A 21,758-nucleotide genomic window follows, 5' to 3' on the forward strand; every position below is an offset into this window, starting at 1 on the left:
ACAAAAGTATTTGATGAAACTGCAAATAAGTCAAAGATCTTACTTCATAACAAAAATTGAAGCAGATGGGGATATGGTGAAGAAAAAGGTGAATTCACGTGAATGGGTAGTCAAGTTAAAGGTAAGGTATCAAATGACAGTAAAATCCAAAAATGCAAATCCAAGAAAGTTAATTTAATTTCCATTCGCACAAGTAAAATCCAAGGAAATCACGTAATTGGAAGAGGGTTCAAAATAATCCAAAATGCCCGAAATCCATGGAATAATTCACAAATATGTACAAGGAAAAGAGGAACAATTTCCAATAATACTAATAAAAGAAAAATAAGATATCCGTTTTAGACGGCTGCCGCGACAAACTGCAATTAAGAAAAATCAGTGAATAAGAGAGAAAAAATCAGTGTAGAAGAAGAGGAAAAAGATTAAATAGTGATAGAATTAAATAGAAAATAGAAAAGCAAATGTTAAAATGACCCAGACAAAATGCCGTTAAAAGGCGTGAAAAATATAGAGCAAAAAAGTGGTCAACTGAAATGTACAGGTTATTACTTAGGAAAATGTCTGCAAGAGTTATTAACAGATACTAATTGGAAAAATAAATAAATAAATAAAAAATAAAATATAAAATAAAAAAAATATTTTTAAGAGGGGGGATTGCCGGTATCTGCAAATTCCGGATAAGCAAGTAAGTATGTAAGTAAATGCATATAATAAAATATAAGTAAATATACATACAAGCTATAAATATGTAGGTAGATTGATATATTAGATAGATAGGAATATTTAAAGACTAAAACGGAAATTGCAGATAAAAACCCGGCCAAGCAAAGAAGAAATAAAGAAGTAAGAGTATTAAGTTATAAAGTATTTAGAAAGTATGTGCAAAAAAAAAAACGATAATGTTAAAAAAAGTACATATATCTGAAATGTTAAATTAATAACTATGTAATTTCAAAATTACCATGATTAAATTTGGACTGTTTACAGAAAGAGATCAGTTCGTTTTTAGAATTTATTATATTGTCACTTTGAGGGGAAGTAATTATAGTTATAGCTTCAGTTGTGCAGTGGCGACATGACTAAGAGCCTGGAGTATAAGACTTAACTGTTTTATGATAGTCCATTTGATTGAGAAGGGGGTATTATTAGAGTTAAGTTTTTTTTTAAGTAAAGTGGTTAGAGAAGTTCCTTGGTTATTATTAGAATTATGGTTGTTAGAAAAAAGAAATGTTGTTTGATATTCTTTTCCTAATTAATTATGAAGTAGCGCCGATATATGTATGTTCTTTATTAAAAGCTCGACGTCAGATATTAATATTAATTTGCTGATTTGTATTAGTAAAATAGTTTGAATTTTGTTCAGTGAATTCAACAAAGGGTGGAACAATGATTGTGCGAGGACTATTTTGGAGGGGATAATGAGAGATGTTAGTGTTAGGATGTATGTTAGGGGAAATATTATTATTATGATTATTATTATTGTTATTATTATTATTGTTATTATTATTATTGTTATTATTGTCATTATTATTGCTAGTAGTATGATTGTAGATGGAGGGGCTGCTCGAGTGGTATATTGGATTAGTAACTTTATCAGATGGAGGATGGGAAGAAGGATAATTTGGAGACGAAATATTAGTGTCTGTTATGGGAGGATTGCGTGGGAGCTCGGTAATTATGCATGAATATATAAACTCTTTATGGATGCAATCATCATTGAGTGGGCAAGGATATTTGTTATTAAAATTACAGTTAGTTTTGAGTTTAATTGGGAAAGGGATTTTTGGGGATGATTTAATTTTTTTGTTATTAGATGTTAATATTATTTGTGCTAAATTAGGCATTGTTGAATAAGAAATCCTGATTGATTTTTTATTGAAAATAGAAATATATCTCTGTGGGTATTTGAAAGAATTTTGATCAATGTTGAATCTCCCATCTCTCTCTTACTCTTTTCCTCTCTCTCTCTCTCTCTCTCTCTCTCTATATATATATATATATATATATAACTACTTCATTTACTTACATAAAACAATAAAAATAACAAGAAATATTACATAGGCATGGCTTCCTTAGATTTCAAAACCCGATACTATGACCACAAAAGTACATTAAAAAAAAACACCGTATAAAAACAACACTAGCGAATAAATACTGGGAACTCAAAGAAAGCGGGCATTCGCCGGTAGTCGAATGGAAAATAATGAGACAAGCTACCACGTGCAGACATTTAGACGAGCCATGTAAATTATGCCTCCATGAAAAATTTGCTATCTTGTACTTTAAAGAACCTTGAAATCTATTTAAATGTAGACGAGAAATAGCAAACAACTGTGTTCACAAAATAAAACTTACTATGGGATAGCGATACAAAATAGCTTTAAAACTAACAATAAAAATAGAAAACAAACAAATAAATGAATTAAATAAACATGAATATACATAAACGATCACATATATATATGTGCATGTATGTGTGTACACATAGGTATATTTATATATATATATATATATATATATATATATATATATATATATATATATATATATATATAAAGGAGGGAAAAGATCTACCTAAAACCACTAACCTAGTTCAAAAACAGATCCTTTGTTCGATAAAATGCATGCGCGGTGGATACTAGAAAGCTGATTGCCTAACTAGAAACCCTCAACATATATAAAAACAAGAAGCAACCACAGAATTCGCGCATAAGCCTGACGAATCATACAGTGGATTAAACGCAGAATATTCAGCGTAGCTTAACCGCCATATATATTTTATAAATTACTATATATATATATATATATATATATATATATATATATATATATATATATATATATATATATATATATATATTCAGAAAATAATTATCCACATTTTATGGTTTCGTCGTTTACAACTCATAAGTTAGGCTTAACATAGCGAAAATCAGAACTAGAACAGCAGAGCCTGTGGTCTGTAGCTCTACCACTAAGTTTTTTTTTACATTTCTTTTGAAATATTTTGCTATTATATGTGAATTCTTTGTTTTATTTAATTCGCGATACATGTTAAAGAATGTAATTCTTATACGCAAGAGACTTTTTATTCGAGATTATTTGCCATTATTTACAAGAATTTTCCAAAATAAAAAAAATTAATTTAAGAAAAGCATAAATGCCAGTCGCTTCGCTATATGGCGGACATTGACGATGAGTGGTTACAAAATAGATTGGTCGTCGACTGAATGGTGAAGAATATGATTAGAGGATTGTACATGATAAATTCAACTGTACAGTATTTGATTAATCATATTAAAGTTTTATGGACTGTATTTGTTGGATTTTGCTGATAAACCGATTATGTTGCAATTGCAAACCAGGAGTCCCAGAAAAATGCGCAATTTTCACCTGCCACTAAGCACAAGGAAGAATGTTGTTTTTTTTATAGCTGGAGTGTTTAGATTAGTGCCTGATATAACTATCATACACAAATAGAACCCGGGAATTGCTAAAATCTAGGAAAGTTAGTTAGAGTTTTACAAAGATAAGGAAAATGAATAAAAAGTAGCTCTACGTCCGATGTTGGCAATTTACTTTTCCACACTTAACCAGCGACCTATATATATATATATATATATATATATATATATATATATATATACACATTCGACTTTGTTAGTGCTTATATATAGGGCTAAAATCTAAAATTAATATACCCTAGTGGTCTACAATGACAACGGCAACAATTTAATTCGAACCACTCACATGCATATCTGGTCGATGAAAAACAAAAGATCGTACGAGGAAAGTTTATAGCCGGACGAACAATAGTACTTTAAAAGATTAGAAAAGCAGTAGAAGAACACTCAAAGACTAATGGTGATTAAAACATTTTAGGCAAGAAAACAGTTTTATTTGAAAAAAAAATTTTTTTTACAAAGTGCTCGGATTAAAATAACAGTTGAGATCGTTTAATTTTCTTATTCTATTATATTTAAAAGTTATTATCACACAATCGATGGCATTTGCGAAAACCATTTCTGCCACGTCACAGGAACAAAAACATTAAGCAGAACAAAATAATTCGATTTAAAAACAAATTAAATTATTTCAATACCAAGAAATAACATCAATAAATACAAATCAAGTTACAACAACGAACCGTGCGGCAATAAAACGTAAAATAGCAAACATTAAAACAACAAAATCTATTAACCAAGCAAGTAGATCAAGGAGAAGACGCAAGATTTGTTTCCACCAAAAGAAGTAATAATTCTCTTTTGAAATGTCATTACAAACAGATGCAATAGACCCAGAGTACTTCAGATGATACAAATCATTTTTTTTTTCAAAAATATGTAAGTTGTAGTCTGATGACAGGAAGGTCGTATTCGTTATGGTTGTTATTACAAAAAAATCGGCGTTCAAAGACCTATACAAAGTACACGAATTTCATACTAATAAATAAATTTAAAGAAACAATTGAGATGTCGAAAACATTAGGCGAACTTGACATATTGTTTTACGGAAATTCCAAATGCGTAAATGCTCGGAGAGAAGAAAACGAAGACTTTATTGCATACACCGGAAATTCCAACTGTACATGTTTCAAGAAAAAATACATTAAGGAAGTCATATTTAAATGTATAATATTTGCTCAAGGGTGACGGTGCCTCCGTGCAGTTTTGAAGGAAAATGTATACTCCCTGTAATGGTAGTTGAGCGTGAAATTCTGAAGGGAGGAGTTTCCCAACTCCCAATTACACATCTCCTGAATCAGCACTTGCAAGAAGACCAGGACAAGTTGAAACAATGCCAAGATAAGCAGTTAGCATATACAGGGCCTGAAGCTCCCAAATAGTCACGCATTTTAGAAATGACAAAGCTCAACTTTGCTTAACTTCGTTGATCAAACGCGATATGGTATGCCAATGTCACTATACCGTTATATGCAGCAAAAACAAGGAAATACTTGGCCATATTTTCAATTATGGAACAAGCTAATTAAGAACCTTGATTCCAGTAAAGCAACTGGCCCTGATGGCATTCCAATTATAGTGCTGATAAAGCTCCAACCGGAATTTGCCCCCTACTTACAAAACTGTTTAAGCGTTGCCTTAAGTAGAAGTTTTTTCCAACACCCTGGAAAAAACTAATCAGTATGCCCTGTATTTAAGAATTCAGGTGAAAAGTCATCTCCCTCTCAGTACAGACCAATAAGTCTCCTGCATGTCATGAGTAAGTTGTTGGAATCCATATTAAATAAAGAAGTAGTCAACCACCTCAACAGAAACAACCTTCTTAGTGACACGCAATATGGTTTCCGCTCTGCAAGATATACAGCAGATGTGCTAACGGTTATATCACACAGGATTAGTGAATCTCTTGACAAAGGTTTCCTTACCAGGGCAATTGCTCTTGGCATATCAAAGGCCTTCGACAAGGTATGCCATAAGGGCCTTCTTCACAAGATTTCCAGCTGCGGTATTACTGGAAATGTTTTCTCAATCATTAAATCACTTCTATCCGATAGATTCATAAGAGTAGTGGTTGATGGGCAGAAATCAGAGACCCACAATATTAATGCTGGAGTCCCTCAGAGGTCCATCCTGGGTCCAACTCTCTTCCTGATCTACATCAATGATTTCCCAAAACACATACTTAAATCATTCGTTGACATCTATGCTGATGACACGACCATCTATGGCAACACATCAAAGGCCGTAAATTACAAAGTTCTCTCTGATTCTCTCTCCTCTGATCTTGAGCACGTGGTAAAATGGGGGAAGAGGTGGCGGGTCACTTTTAATGCATCCAAAACCAAGATTCTATCTTTACATCATCAACGCTCTGATCTCTATCTGACATCAATTGAAATGGATGACTCTCGTCTTGGAGAGGCTCCATGTTTTGACAAGCTTCTAGGTTTGACCTTTACTCCTGATCTAAAATGGAACACGTACATCAAATCTGTTGCCAGGGACGCTGGGGAAATTGCGGGATCCTTCTAGCGCTCCAGAAGATATCTCACTACTGATGCAATTCTCTATCTTTATAAAAGCCAAGTACGTCCAAAGATAGAGTACTGCTGCCACATCTGGGCAGGAGCTGCTAAAAACAGCCTATCCTTCCTTGTCAGAGTACAAAATAGACTTCGTGGTTTAGTGGGGGATGCCATTTTCTCTTCCTTGCAACCTCTCCCCCACAGAAGAGACGTTGCAAGCCTGTCTTTGTTTTATCGCTATTTCCATGGCAGGTGCTCATCTGAGCTTTAACCCCTCGCCTCCCCCCCTCGCCAATCTTTCACAAGAAATAACCGTCTGGCTTAAACTACTGTCAATAATTTTCCCCATTCTTTATATGGGTCTAAATCCAAACGTAGATTCCATGAGCAAAGGTTCTTTCTTAGAACTGCACGCCAGTGGAACTCTCTGCCGCTTGCCTGTTTCCCACCTAATTACAACTTGGACGTCTTCAAGTCCAACATAAACACACTCCTGAAAAACCGCCCCCTTAAGTAAGACACTCAATCAAACCCCCCAATACTAATTATTACTACAATAATATCTTATTGATTACTGTATACGCAATAACCCTTATCCCTGAGTGGCCTTCGGGCCTTTATAAGTGGTGACCCTATGTAAAAAAAGACACAAAAATAAGGTAAAATATCACAGAAAATTTCAAAAGTCACTTTATTTAAAGCGTGATAGTTTAAACATAAAAAGAAACAAATTGTCAATGTACAAAGGTTGGAACACTCAGTTCACATGTACAATATTGCAAGTCATGTGATGGAAATAGTCAGTTTACAGTGACTGTTATTATAAAAGAAATATGTTATGATTTACGATCTACGACTGCATGCATGTTAAAGACCAGAAGTCGGAAAGGATGACATAGATTGCGTATAAAAAATCCGAAGACTTTTGGAAAATAATATATAGATATCAAAATAAATTGCAGAACGGTAGTGTTTTTCCTTGATACTATAATTGGCCTATCTTTAATCGATGAAGCAACGTAAAAAATAGTATGATAGAAGCTACAAACATGGAGGAAATTTTCAGGTGGTTACTGGAAATAGGTTAAAATTAAATAGGCGGGTTTTGAGCTAATGTTTCATTTGACAATAAACTATTCAAAGCTAAAATTTATGCTATATACAGAAATAAAAACAAACGTATTCGATGTCGACGGTACGTTACTGTTTAATTCATGGGAGAAAAAACGATAAATGCGTTTTGTAGAAACTTAAAGTTATTAGGGATAGAAAACTGTAAACTTCCACAGATATATTAGAGATTTAAAAATGTGTACGATCTACGAATGTATTTTCCTACGGACTAGGTTGTTGCCTTAACACTGGGGTAAAATCCAGGGATAAATACAATGCAAAGACTGTGTTCAATCCCACCTCAAATACCCCATCGCATTTCATCATTAAAAATGAAGACAATAGCTTGAAGAGACTTCAAAAGTAGTTAGAAACAATGGTAATCAGAGTAGCCGTAACCCGCAGTATATGTAAAATATAAAAATAAGAGTATGCTCTGACCTTTCCATAGGCGTAAACGATTCCCTGAATGACCACAATTACCCGCGTCTTACACCAGTATAAATATTTTAAAATTTGAATGGGGGAAACGTTCTCGAAAATTAATCTATCTGAGGTATATTTGCAGCTTAGTCGGGATGGAATGTGCAAAATATCTGACGATAAAAACACATGAATGATTATTTTATTTAAAACCTTTGACCTTCGGTTTGAAAGTAGCCTCGAATTTATTTCAACAAAACATGAATAAGATCTTCATTTGAAATTTGCAATGGCATTCTTAGATTACATTCTCATACAAAATTCATATTCAATATTTATTCAAGAGAATGGATAATTATGGATTTAAATTAGACCTTGACAAATATGTGTTCGGCATAGACAAATAGAAAAATCTATAAAGTATTGAAACAAAGGCCAAATACATGAGAAACAAAAACTAGTCATGTATAGGTTAGCAAATTGCTATTATGTGTATATTCGTAAAAAGCACGAATTGAGCGCACGTTAAAAGTATTTACTTAGATGAGGAAAAAAATTGTGATAGATAGAAGAATGTGAAAAAAATGTAAAAAAATGAAATAGTGTTAATTATCGGACCTAGCTTTGGCACAATACAAATCTGAGAGAGGTATTAATCTTTGCATAATACGCAGGTAAATATGGTTTTTCTTTACGTTTACACAGATTTGAAAGTTGATCAATTAAACCGATTGCCCATGCTTCAATTCCCTTGTTAGACGGAAATAAATTATAGTAAAATAGAAAAAGAAGCTCTGCTGATTGTGTACGATATTAAACAATTTCATAGGTTTAGTCATGGTAGACAATTCGTTTTTCAAACGTACCATAATAGATTACTGTCGAATTGGGTTCAAAGAAAAGCATGCTATAACATACCGTAAATAGATTAGACTGAGCATTAACTTGCTTAATTATAATTTAAAAATACAACATTTTTCATCGAGCAAAATCACATAATCAGATGCTCTATCTGGATTGATTAAAAAATCATAACTTACTGGAAGAAACTCCCATAGAAGCACTAAAGCATGAACAAGAATGACAGAAATAACTACTAATTAATACTATTAGAGAGCGCCTGGCGACATCAAAAATCGATGTATATTTTTAGAGTTTTAATAGGCAAGTGAGATGGAGCGAAAAGACAACAATATTCCAGGTATTCCCATTTTCGATATGCGATGAAATGCTTATGTATGCAAGTAGAGTCGTAATACCATGAGTCTTACAAAAGAGAAGGTTTAAAAGTATTCTATGTAACCCATTCTTAAATCACCAAAATGAACACATTGATGAGAGTACACTTATTACCAAAAGTCTGTCCAGGATATTTAAACTTTTTTAAAGTAATATAAAGGATTTCAATTAGAAAAGCTCCATTAATGAGGACTCAGCCCTAGCCGAACGCAGAGTACCCTAGCCACATCTTCATAGTGAATACGGAAGATCATTGTAGGGATACTATTATCTAATAAGTATGGAATGTTTTTCAAAATGGCGTGAAATTTATAGATACAAACGCTTAGCAGCTTCGAACACTATAAATACGTTAAACGAATTGTTTAGTAGTTTTTAAGTATCAAAAACAATTTTAAGCGACAAAGACACAATGTGCAACGCCCATGAACATAAATACACTGTTAGTCGCTGGCAAATAAAAACACTCCACCACACAAACGGGCAGTTTTAGGTCCAACAGCCTCGTTAAAAGTTTTGACAATATTTTCAAAAAATCTTTGAAAAAAAAAGTATAAAAATACAAACAGAGAAGAAAAAAAATTCACAAAGCCTTAACGATGTATAGGATAACACAAGATCAAAATACTAGCACAAAGTTATCAACAGCTGAAATAATGTTCGCATGGAAGATATGTTCAGTATTCGACAGGATATAACCAAGTAATATAAATGAAAATTACTAAGGGTAAGATAATGTATAAAATCCATAAGGACAGCAATAAAGGTTTTACAAACTATCAAGGAGAAACGTATAGTCTCCGAAATAATTGGAAAAAATAGTCAATATAATAAAAGGAAGTACAATTTTTCCTGACTGATAGAAAAATCAATTGGAACTTCGATACATAGAAACAATGAAACACAAGACAATGTTACTAATAAAAGTGTTATACGACGCTTGCAGCATTAAACGTCTCATTAACAATGTAGTACCGATAGATATCACCCTATCGCCAAGAATTGCGGGCTCTGATAAAACTAAAAAAAAAATCAGTTCAAATTGTGAGAAAAACATAAAATATAAAAAGTATAATGAATTCTTATTTTTTAAACTGAGAGAAAAATGCTATGGGCAGAATCCTTAGAAATGATTTGGCCGCAGGCAGGGTGTTATAATCGAAAAAAAAACTAGCACCAACTCTGATGCTAAATTGATAGTCAGTCGTAAGAGACGGCAACTAAGCGAAAGTTTGACAAAGAAGAACGTTTGACAACAGCAGGGAAGATGAAAAAAAATAACCCCATGCGCGATATCGTCAAAATACCCCTCTACACTTACCTACCGTTATCATTCGTGACACCCTGCACTGATGACCCCCGAAAGAATGAAACACGAGTGCATAATTGTTATAGTCATAAATATGTCAGCCCATTTAGAAAGTCGCTTCTTTTTTTTAGCATTGTAAAGTTGAAATGAAATCGCCACTTAAGCTTGCATGCGCAGATCATAATGTCATAATCATTAAATTATGATCGACGGACGTCTAAACATTTAAAAATAAATGCTTTATTTTCTACGATATTTTTCGCGGTAAAAGTTGGCCGTGTTGTTTGCTCCTTGCTAGTGAATTCGGAGATGGCTTCGTGGCCGGGTTCGAATATCCTGACCGGCGGTAATCGTAACACCCTTAACTGATGATTCACGCTTGGATAAAACACTAGTGTCTGCATGTATTTCAAAATTATTATAGTAATAAATATGTCAACCCCTTTAAGAACTCGTTTTAATTTTTAGCAATTTAGAGTTGTAATGAAAGTCGGTCACTTAAACATGCATTCGCAGATTATGATTTTATAATCATTATATCATTATATACGGATGTCTCTCGTTTAAAAATATTTTTTTTAATTTCTACGATTTTTCTCGCGGTTAACTTTGGCAGTATGGTTTCTTTATTTAAAATTAAGTTGGAGGCGGCTGGGATCGAATCTCTCGGCCGGTGGTAATCGTGACACCCTGCACTGATGCTTCCCGAAAGGATGAAGCACTAGTGTCTGTAAGTATTAAAAAATATTATAGTAATCATTATATATATATATATATATATATATATATATATATATATACTAGCAGGGATACTCGGCATTGCCCAGGATTGGATGATGATCAACGAGTATTTCACGCTACCATATTTTTATTGTCATCGAAATCGATGAAATAGCACATTTTTGCAATCAAATCGATTTATTTCCTTCTCTGGTATGGAACCAATCGCTATGCACCTGGATATAGCCTACCATGCCTCCTTGCAGGGATTAAGTTAACAACATATTTTGTCTGCATTTCACCGTAGAGAACCTTTAGTGAATTTTATAAAATTATTTTTATGGCGCGAATAAAAATTTAAAATGCAAAATTCGAGTATCATGCTTAATAATGCTCTAAACAAACATTCATTGTTATACTAAATAACCTACTGTTGATTTGATATGACTAAGATGACGGCTTGTGGGGTTATAATAGCTTGAATTTAAATATAAAGTGAGAAAGTCAAATATCATTGAGATATTGTGTTTTAAACAGAAACATTCATTTCGAACACGCTCCTGTCATATCAAAGAACCTACTCTTTATTTTGTATGCTGGGATTTTCGGCCTATGTTATAATAAAACTTCCATAATACACTTTGCCGTCTATTTAAAATATAGAATATAAACGAATGTCAAATTTAAGAATTATATATGAAATATATTATATATAAGGAAAGTTAAAATGTTCTTTGTCTGTGTATGTGATAAGATAACAGTCAGAAGTTTCACAAGATGTACTCATATGCCGTTCGTCGGAATCATGATCATGTCGGAGATTTTATAGTAAAAAAAACATTCAAAATATTCAAAATAATTATCAACATCTGCCATAGAATTTCCTTTTTGGTCGGGAAAGTTACGATACTATACGCATAGCATCTACTAAAACGCCCTGAAGTCGAGAAATGCACGCGTCTCTCTATTTTGCCACACGATCGTAAGAACATTAGAATTAAACAACGTTGCGTTGGTGTAGCTTTAATAGTTACTTTCCTTCCAGTGAGGACGGTTTTAAATACAAGGTCGATTTTAATATGAGAAAAATCCATCTTCATGAACTGTCAACCTTGGATTTAATGAAACATTAAATTTACCTCATACAAATACTTCTTTACTGATAACAAAATATTTAAGTGCAGAATTAGATGAGATCGATCATTTTCCCTTCAATAAAATGAACTTATTCCCAATTGAAAAGAATGGCACTATTGTTGAGGAAATCTTTGCTTGATAAAGCTTTAACATTGACCTTCATTCCACACTAGAAATGAAAAACATACGTCTAATGCGTTGCTGGATAAATTGTTTGGTCATTAAACCTTTCCAGGATGTATATCACTCCTGACATAATCCTCTACATCTATAAAAGTCAAATACATTATAAGATGAACTACTTTTATCACATCTAGAAATGTGCCGCTCAAGACCTTAGCAAGGTAAAAAACAACCTTCAAAATCTAACAGATGAGTCCTTCGTATTTTCAATACATTCTCTCTTAAACATGAAAGTGTTGCTAAACCTTCTCTTCTCTTCCTTTTACATGGTAGATGCTCGACAGAACTTTAATCTATGACAACTTTCAGTAAAACATTCATCAGAAAAATTCGCTATAACCACTAGCATAATTATGTTCCTTTTCCTGTGTATGGAAAATTTAAGGGCACCTCCATAACCAGAATTTCTTCTCATGACTCATGCGTTTAAAAAATACATTACCATATGAGTGGTTCTCTGTTTACTACAACACGGGGGTTTTCAGACCCAATGGTAAGTTTTTGTTAGGTGTGGTATTAAATAATCAAATTATGCCCATTTAACGAATCACTTCAATTCTAAACGTTGTTTTTCACCGTCCTATTGATAACCTATTTAAGAAGGAGCGCATCACTTATCAAATTCATAGATCCCTTTTGGTAAAGGTTAATGAATGTAAGATGGCCGGTGATGTATAGCCGTAGTGATTGATAATGGTAGAAATTTGGTAGAATTTTATTATTTAAGAGAATGGCTTTATAAAAAAAAATGTTTTTATTATACTCGATAATGACTATTCAACTAAGAAGCGAATACGAGGTTTTTATGTTCCACGCATGGTCAGTTCTTGAAAAAAAAAAACTTTGCTGGTGGAATTTTCGTTAAATTTGGGCAAAAAGAAAGAGTAATGAAAAGTTTTGACAGTTGTTGTAACTAGACTTGTTTCTGATTACAAAACAAACTCATTCAATAGGCACGGTCAAAAGATGGTAGAAAATAAGTTGTTATTTTAAAACAATCTATTAAAATCCATTATTCTTGAGAAACATGCTTTCACGAAATAAAAAAGCCTGGATTTTATCATATAAAATACAGACTAACATTTCTAATATTTAAAAAAAAAATTAAAATTTTTCCAGAATAAACACCACATCGCTATTTTTGTTTCGAAGGATAACCCATTTATCAATTTTAGAAATATTCTTTGTCTAAATAAGATTTAGGATGATTTGCTATGAGAATATGCAAATCCTATTATAACATAAGTACCTAAATTTCAAACAATTCCATCTGTTAGGTTAGTATGAAGATTTCGTGTGGCGAAACTTTAAAAAAATCTCAAATTTAATGGTAATTTCGAAGAAACTACGGTAGCAGTTATATGAGTAAATGAAGCCACTCACTCCTGTAAATTTCCAAGTATTTTTAACGTTTGTTTTGATGATAATATGAAGAATCAATTTATATGTATTTAATTATTTTTCATAAGTGATACATATGTGCTGCCTACATAATCCCGAAGTTCAGCAAGAATGAGGCTGGGCAGTGCCAGATGGATGAGTATTTCTGAAATGCTAGGCGCCGTATGTGCTGGAAAAAACTCTAGCATCTGGTACCACGCTTGGTCTTCTTAGCCCTGTTTTGCAATCAGGACTAAGAGCTTCTGGATCAGAGAGTGTGGTAGATGCAAAAGTTGCCCACACTTTAAACCAAGTCAAGTGAATGTCACAGCAATGACTAAAAAGGGGAGATAACAATTGTTTGTAAATACGAACAACTGTTTGTAGGCCTTTATGTAACGAATAAGTGTTGGGAGAAATTATCTTACTTTTAGAAAAATGCGCAGTTATTTATCGATTTTGGTAATTTTGTTATAGACTCTTAAAAGCATATTCTATTTAATGGTATAAGCAATATTGGGCTCACTAAACGAAAATAAATTATTAATTGTTCAATGATTTAAAAGTAGTGTTTTTCGTTAAAATATTATAATATATATATATGTATATATATACATATATATATATATATATATATATATATATATATATATATAACTTTAAATAATAATTATAATATGGTATGACGAATTTCTAACTCCAAAACATAATGGATTAGAAATTAAATACAGTCGAAATTAAGATTTTAAACCTTAGAATCTGGCGCGTGATCAGTTACTTTTTGTTGTTGTTTTATCTAAAACTTTCGCCCTCCTCACAATTCAATATATATTTCTCAGTTCCGGCTGATTTTTTAAGAATATCTGTAACCACCAATAAAAAAGAGGGTTTTGTAGGCAATACATATATAAATATGTCGGTTATAAAAAAAAGAACACCGTTATACAGTGGATTTTACGCTTAATATTCGGTGTCCATGTCGTATTGACTGGATAACTACTTGCTTTTTTATAGATTTTAAAAGAGAGACTTCGCCAAAAATACTCCCTATTTTCCTTTTGGCCGCACCTATCATTCAGAATGACATTGCAGGCTTCATAAGGGGCTAAAGCAAACTTTGGTCTTATGTCGATCATGCAATTAACTGAGCCAAGTTCAGAATCGATGAACAGTATAAAACAAAAGAGAAACTCGTGCCGCTGGATATTAATCTGCAAGAAAAAAATCTTTCCAAACAAATCAGCGCGAGAGGCGCCTACTTCTATCGAACTGTTTAGCTTAAAAAAATGAAGTCGTTTGATTATTCGTAATGTTTCTTTTTCTGCCCGAGAAATTCATACTTCCCCTTCAGCAACCTTACCAGATTTATATCATTTATAACATTATCTTTCTTTAGATTGCTAACTATGATATGACTTTGAAATTCCCTCTGAAATATATATGCATAAGAACAAAAGAAATATATGGCCGTTCCTGATTAGTAAGTAATTACAAAAATTCAATTACTGTTTAATCTTGCTTTGGTTTTTCACTGAAGCAGTTAAACAGTCTGCTGAGGTTAGACTAATTTTTTCCTCTGGGCGCCTTTCCTACAAGCAGCGATAATTATTATTCAGTATTTCTTTTTTATATTTACACAAAAAAGCGACCGATAATTTAGTGTGTTAAGATATCGGACGAACGTTCACAAATAGTTCACATTAGTAAATTCCTAAATCGAAAACGGCACAATATATATACAAGGCGCTTGACTGAAATTAATCATAAAACTTGCATAGGCATAACATGTGCAGATCATTTGTAGAAGTTCTTAAACAGTAAAGTTAAAGAACGGTGAAGACTTGAAGACCAGAAAACAAGAAAAAAAATACCGGATGACGTTGAGTTTTAACGTGCTTAAACGATTTAGAAACCATTGTAATTGAGATCAAAAATGTTACAAATAGGTTGTGCACGTAAAATAATGCGTGTTCGTTTTTTATTATTGTATTATTCTGTATTAGCTGTATTTATTCTGTTAACATGACTTTTGAAAATTAGTGCTTTTAATGTATTTCTGTTGTACAACACACATGCATTTTTTTTAGTCATTTTATGCACAAGCGATTAAAAACAGAACGATAAGTAGAGCACATGCCACATTCCAAATGTGGCACACATTATTTCATAATTTTATTTCGAAAACTGTCTTGTAGAATGTGGGAAACCAATATAGCAACTGAAGATATTCCTTAATTTCGTTTAACATACGATTGCGTGTGTTTTTAAGAGAGTTCTTGTGTTACTAGATTCATTTCACATGGACTTAGGGTTAATGGGAAGGTAAGTAAGCCATTATGAAGTGAAAATAAATTAAGCGATCAGAATTTTATTATTCTGACGACGATAGAACAATTCTCCTATCAATTCTATTTTAACATAACAATCTTAAAAACATTTTTCATATTTTTCTGCGTGCATATCTGTGTGTAAGGTTCTTCCTTATAGACAACGAAATGGCCTTATTTCATCTATCTTAGAGTGTTATTAAATGGGGTCTGTGTAGAAATGTCTCCGATGAGTATGAGTATCTATAATCGAAAAAAAGTTTTGTAAAGATTAAACAGTTCGACTTTTACAAAAATAACGCTCTTATGAAGCTTAATATCACAAGTGCCTTTGAGAGGTCTTAATACATCAGCAGATGTACCCAGCGTATAAAAACTACCGTAGGTGCTTAGATAAAATAGGGATGCGTTCTAAATGTATATCTTGGTTTAAATTATAACTGGCCCATGGTGTTTGACTTTTACATTTAAAACTTTAAGTCAAACCATTACATACAATATTTTAATACAATAACAGTACGTTCTCTATAGTGTAATGTAGATTACTGAATCACTATGTAAAGCTTTCTCCCCATGCACCGTTATTAGTCCCCGACTAGAGTAGGAAAGCAATCAATTTGATTGAAAAATTGGCAGTTTCACCGTTTCGATAACAAAAAAAAAATATTGGTAGTGTAGAAAATTCGTTGATACTCACAAAAGCCAGAGCAACGCCGGATCTCTGTTCTTGACTAATTATATTACGCTTGATATGAAATATTGATCGCTTTCATCCTTTGCTCGTGATTTCTTCGCTGTTTCTTATTTGTCCTTTAACTTTCAACAGAGTAGATCTGAAAAGATTTGAACATCACACAATCGATTTCATAATACATCCCAGTATCTATGAGGCAGATCAGACATCATCAGAGAAAAATAAAATCACACAAAACATAAAACGTAATTAAGTAAATAAACAGAAAGAAGGGACAAAAAGAGAGAAACAGAAAATACGGGCGACGCCGTAAGCGAAATATATCCAGCTCTATCACGGCAAAGAGCATCACTTTTGTTAATTATCTCTATATAACCCAAATAAGATGACATACGAACTACATTCCAGCTATAATTTACGAAGGTGTCGACGACGAAACCCTGCTATTGTAACCGACAAATAATCAGAAGAAATCTTTTCTAAAACGGAAATGGTGAACAAGTTGCTATGGCAACCTAACAAAAGAAACCGTCTCTCACGTTCCCTACTTAGTCTGAAGACCTTTAAAACCAGTGATATTACTATAACTTATTTTTTAATAAATGAAAATGGAAAATGCATATTTGAAAATATAGCTGAGAAGTTGACATTGGAACTGTAACAATTGTTTGGAATTTGGTCGCAAAATGAGTGAGCAGTGCAGCTTTAAAGTACTTCTAAATGAGTAAAACTAACACTTAGCCATGTATTCAAACACTACCATGTTTGAATGATAGAAACGATGAACGCATATAATTTTTTTAATGAATGAAAATAAATAAAAACGATTAGCAAAGAAAGGGTCAGATAGAAAAAACGAAAATAGATTAAAACCAAAGTACCTTTTGATCATCTAAGGAAATGATATTGCTTATCCTCATAATTACAACATGTTGGCAAAGCCATCAAATCACTGATATACAGGACTCAATATATTCGCCCATGCTTGAATCAGGTTCAGTGATTTCCATTTGCTTCGATCCCAGTGGTTGTTTGATTTAAAAATCTTTGTCAAAATCCAGGTTGTTTTACAGTTGAATGATGACGCCGATTATCACTTTGGAGCTAGTAAATAAGCAATGCCTTCGACTAGAATTTCAAACCTTATCAGCAGTAATTATATCAACAATTAAGAACAAGAATGCATAAATTTGACCTTGAAATTACAAAGGAATAAATTTAGTCCATCCCCCACCAAAAAAAAATTATAGCAGATAATAATTAAATCCAACATGTTTTACTGCCGATATGCTGAAAGCGTTTCGCTATCGCCACAGGAGAAACAAGCAAGAAAGAAAATAGGAGAATCGAATGAAGAGAAGCGAACGCAGATTGAATCAACACATGCGTTTACTTAAGAATGAAGCGTAAGTATTCACCAGCTTACGTAAATATGTCTTCCACCATAGGCAAGTGTTGCGTGCACGATAAGTAGATAAACACACGCCTTTGATGTGGATTATATTACCATGTGTTTCATAGATAACAAAAGTATAGCCACTTGGTGTGGACATTATCGATTACAATATTGGTCAGATTGTCACCTTAATAGAAAGCGACCAATGCACTTCACTATTTAACGTCTACGCGTGGACTCAGATGCATTAACGGTTAAACACAACTTAGAACCTGCCCTTTGTGAATGTGGTCATCCGATATAGCTATTAGAGGACAAAACTGTAACATTTCCTAACTTTCAAAACTTCAGTGGAGATTTCTATACGAATGTGGATAAAATTCTGAGAGTAGGGTATATCAGAACAGCTTAAAGTATCACTGCATAATGGAAACAAATAGGTCATCATTTCTTCATAAATAAAATTTTCTAATCATATCATATGACTCCTAGAGATGAGTAGAACTGACAACTGTGCTAGCGAAGGAAATATATCGATATAACCGATGTGTAACTGGAATAGTTAGAGCACTACAACTTTCGTAATTTACCGACTATTCATATCAATCGGAAAAACTGTTTAGGTTAAAAATACAATCGTATAATATACAAGGTTATAGTAATTGGCAAGTTTATTCTATAGCTAATTGATATACTTGGCAAATAGCAAATACAAAACACATATCTTTTTACACGGTGTTAATCGACTGTTTCGGAAGAATGCCATTGAGATTGTGCAGGAGAATGTTACGGTTTTGCCCTCCTATATCACCATTAAATTAGCACATTCACAAAAGGCAGGCGAAAAGTAGTGTTTATCCGTCAATGCATGTGAGTCCACAAGTTTGTGACCCATTTATTTTTAGCAGATTTTCAAGATTTTGAGTAATAAACCAGAAAAGACAAAGTGAGTCGTACAGACATGCAGATCGTAGTTATACTTAAACTATCGAAATCCCGTTGTTGATAAACGCAAAGGAATTGACAGAAAAAGGGACTCCTTTTCTCATATTTGAATGGTCGCTACGTACGATGTGATATGTTTGAATGGTCGCTACATGTTTGAATGGTCGCTACGTACGATGTGACAGGCGATCATAGGAATAAGTAAAAGGCAGTTAACCTCTCGACACCCAAAATGACATAGCAATGTAAAGATTTTATTAATCATTCAATCAAAATGCCGGATTAATACAAATAAATGTAATCGTAAATTATAGAATCGACTCGGATGTAGGCAGTGTCAGATTAAATCTGTTGACGAACTGAAATGCCGTGTTTGTGGAAAGATGAAACTTGCGATGGCAGGTAGTCAGTATACAAGCTTTACGCTTACTCAAAGCAATGTTTAATATCCGAAAAAAAAAGAAATCGCAAATGTTAATCATAAAACAAACAGAAAGACAGATGAGAGAATTAAAGAATAACAATGCAAACTTCCTCTAAAAAAATGAATGAATACAAACTAAAAAGGAAATATAAGCTGATAAGAAATAAAGAAAAAAGATTAAATATCAGAACATAAACAAAATCGGCACGATTAAAAAGCGATGAAAGGCAGTCGGTTAAATGAAAGAAGTAAACGGCGATAATAACTGAAATGGAACCTGCAAGAAAGTAAAACTAAAAGAGAAGAGACAAAATGGATAAAAACAAAAAACAAAATAGAAAGAAAATAACGAAATACAAAATCGTTCAAAAGTAAATGTACAAAAAAGTGAAACTATAGAAAAGAACACAACACGAAAATACCAAACTGAAAAAAAAAACAAAGGGAAAATAACTCAGTAAAGAAATGATAAATAACAAAGAAAGAATGTACATGGCATATCAAGAAAACTAAATCACCAGAAAGAGAACATGAAACTTATTAAAAGACGTAATTTCCAACAAAAGGAAACTTTAACAAAACGAAACAAAGATTTAGAATGTAATGAAAAGAATATCGCACACAGACATGAATAGAAAGAGATAAATCTAAAATAAAAAAAATAAAAAATGAAATCCAATTTAGTAAGGGCGGGGGTGGAAGTATCTTGAAGGCCAGGTCTGTTGTCGCCATGTGTTTGCAATTTGGCGTGCGATTCTCAATCAATCTCTGCCAATTTGTAACGTTTCTTGCTTTATTCTCTTCTTTTTATCGATTAGAATCTCGCCTGGTCAGACAGTCTTCCGTTCTGAAACTTTTCTGGTGAGCGGGGAAACAACACTGGAAAATAACAGCAAGTAACCGAGTGCGCTTTCAAAATCAACCAAATACTACAATTTCATAAGCAGATATGAACAACGGTAATTCCCTTCAGTTCAAATTTGAGTTACGGAATAACCTAGATCAGTTATACTTTTAACATATAATCCGCATCCGTGACAGGTGATTCCAGCTAATATATATATATATATATATATATATATATATATATATATATGTGTGTGTGTGTGTGTGTGTGTGTATATATATATATGCGCGCGTGTGTGTGTGTGTGTCTGTCTGTCTGTCTGTTTGAGCATAAATTGGTTTTCTATGGATTCTACAACGGCATGGAAAATTTTATGTAAGTTTACACAAAAGTTTTTATGCACTTGCCAGTGTTCTTAGATAGTTTTGCATTGAAATGTTTTCGACAAACATCGATAATCGAAATAATTCGATGAAAGAAAAGAACAGATAATTTCGATGAACGTTAACACCTTATACAGCCTTACATTAGACGTGCATTTGATGAGGTTTATTGCCATAAAAATTTGAAAGCTCGACATATAAAACCAACATTGTTTTTTTTAAACAAATAGTTCAATGACACGTTCAAAATGAATGTTGCAGATAAAGCACAATTTCACAATGATACTAAACTTTTGCACGGTAAACTCAAACCCAAGCTAATATCCACGCACAAGCAGTAAAGTTATGTCTGTAAAATTAGCAGTAGGTTCTTTGATACGACAAAATGGCGTTTGAAATGAAGTATTCCCTTTGGAGTCCAATTGAAGCATGATACTTGACATTTGCATTTTAAAATCTTTTATTAACGCATAACCATATATATATATATATATATATATATATATATATATATATATGATGAAAATAATGGAAATAGTATTCCGACAAAATAGAAAAAATAAAAAGGAACAAACCGTATTATGTGTTCATCAACGTTTCGTCTTTATTTCGAGACTTCCTCTGGATGAATGAGATTAAGAAACCAAAAAATATACCAGTACAAAATATTTGAAAATGTTTCACGTGCAGAGTGTGACGCAGTTCTTTTTCAGAGAAACGGAAAAATGATGTTGGAAATTCAAAAAGGAGGGGGAGGGCTGGCGCTGTTAAAGAGAAGGAAATTATAGTTACGTCATATAGTCGCTAATGTAATTTTAAAACTGTGAACGCAAGTTTATATTCTTATTGGGAAAAAGATATATCTGTTGAAATTCAAATATAAGTTTGTAACAGAAATGAAATGAGTGTTTTTTATGTAATTTATTGATTGAGATTATGTGTTAATTATTAAGACGAAACGTTGATGAACACATAATACGGTTTGTTACTTTTTATTTCTCTCTCTCTTTATATATATATATATATATATATATATATATATATATATTTATGTAAATATGTATATATCTGTGGACGAGTGTTTATTTTAAATAAACATATGTGTAGGTCATTTGTGAGCAACGATCAAATGGGGCGATGGGTAGAACTGCCGACTATCAACGCGATGAGTGTAGGTTCAATACTGGATAAGCAAAAGTACTAATATAGCTGCACTGATGTGTTGTGATACAACGAAATAGTATTGTAT

The sequence above is a fragment of the Euprymna scolopes genome, chromosome 13, assembly GCF_053919585.1.
Source record: "Euprymna scolopes isolate OS-2025 chromosome 13, ASM5391958v1, whole genome shotgun sequence".
NCBI lineage: Eukaryota > Metazoa > Mollusca > Cephalopoda > Sepiida > Sepiolidae > Euprymna > Euprymna scolopes.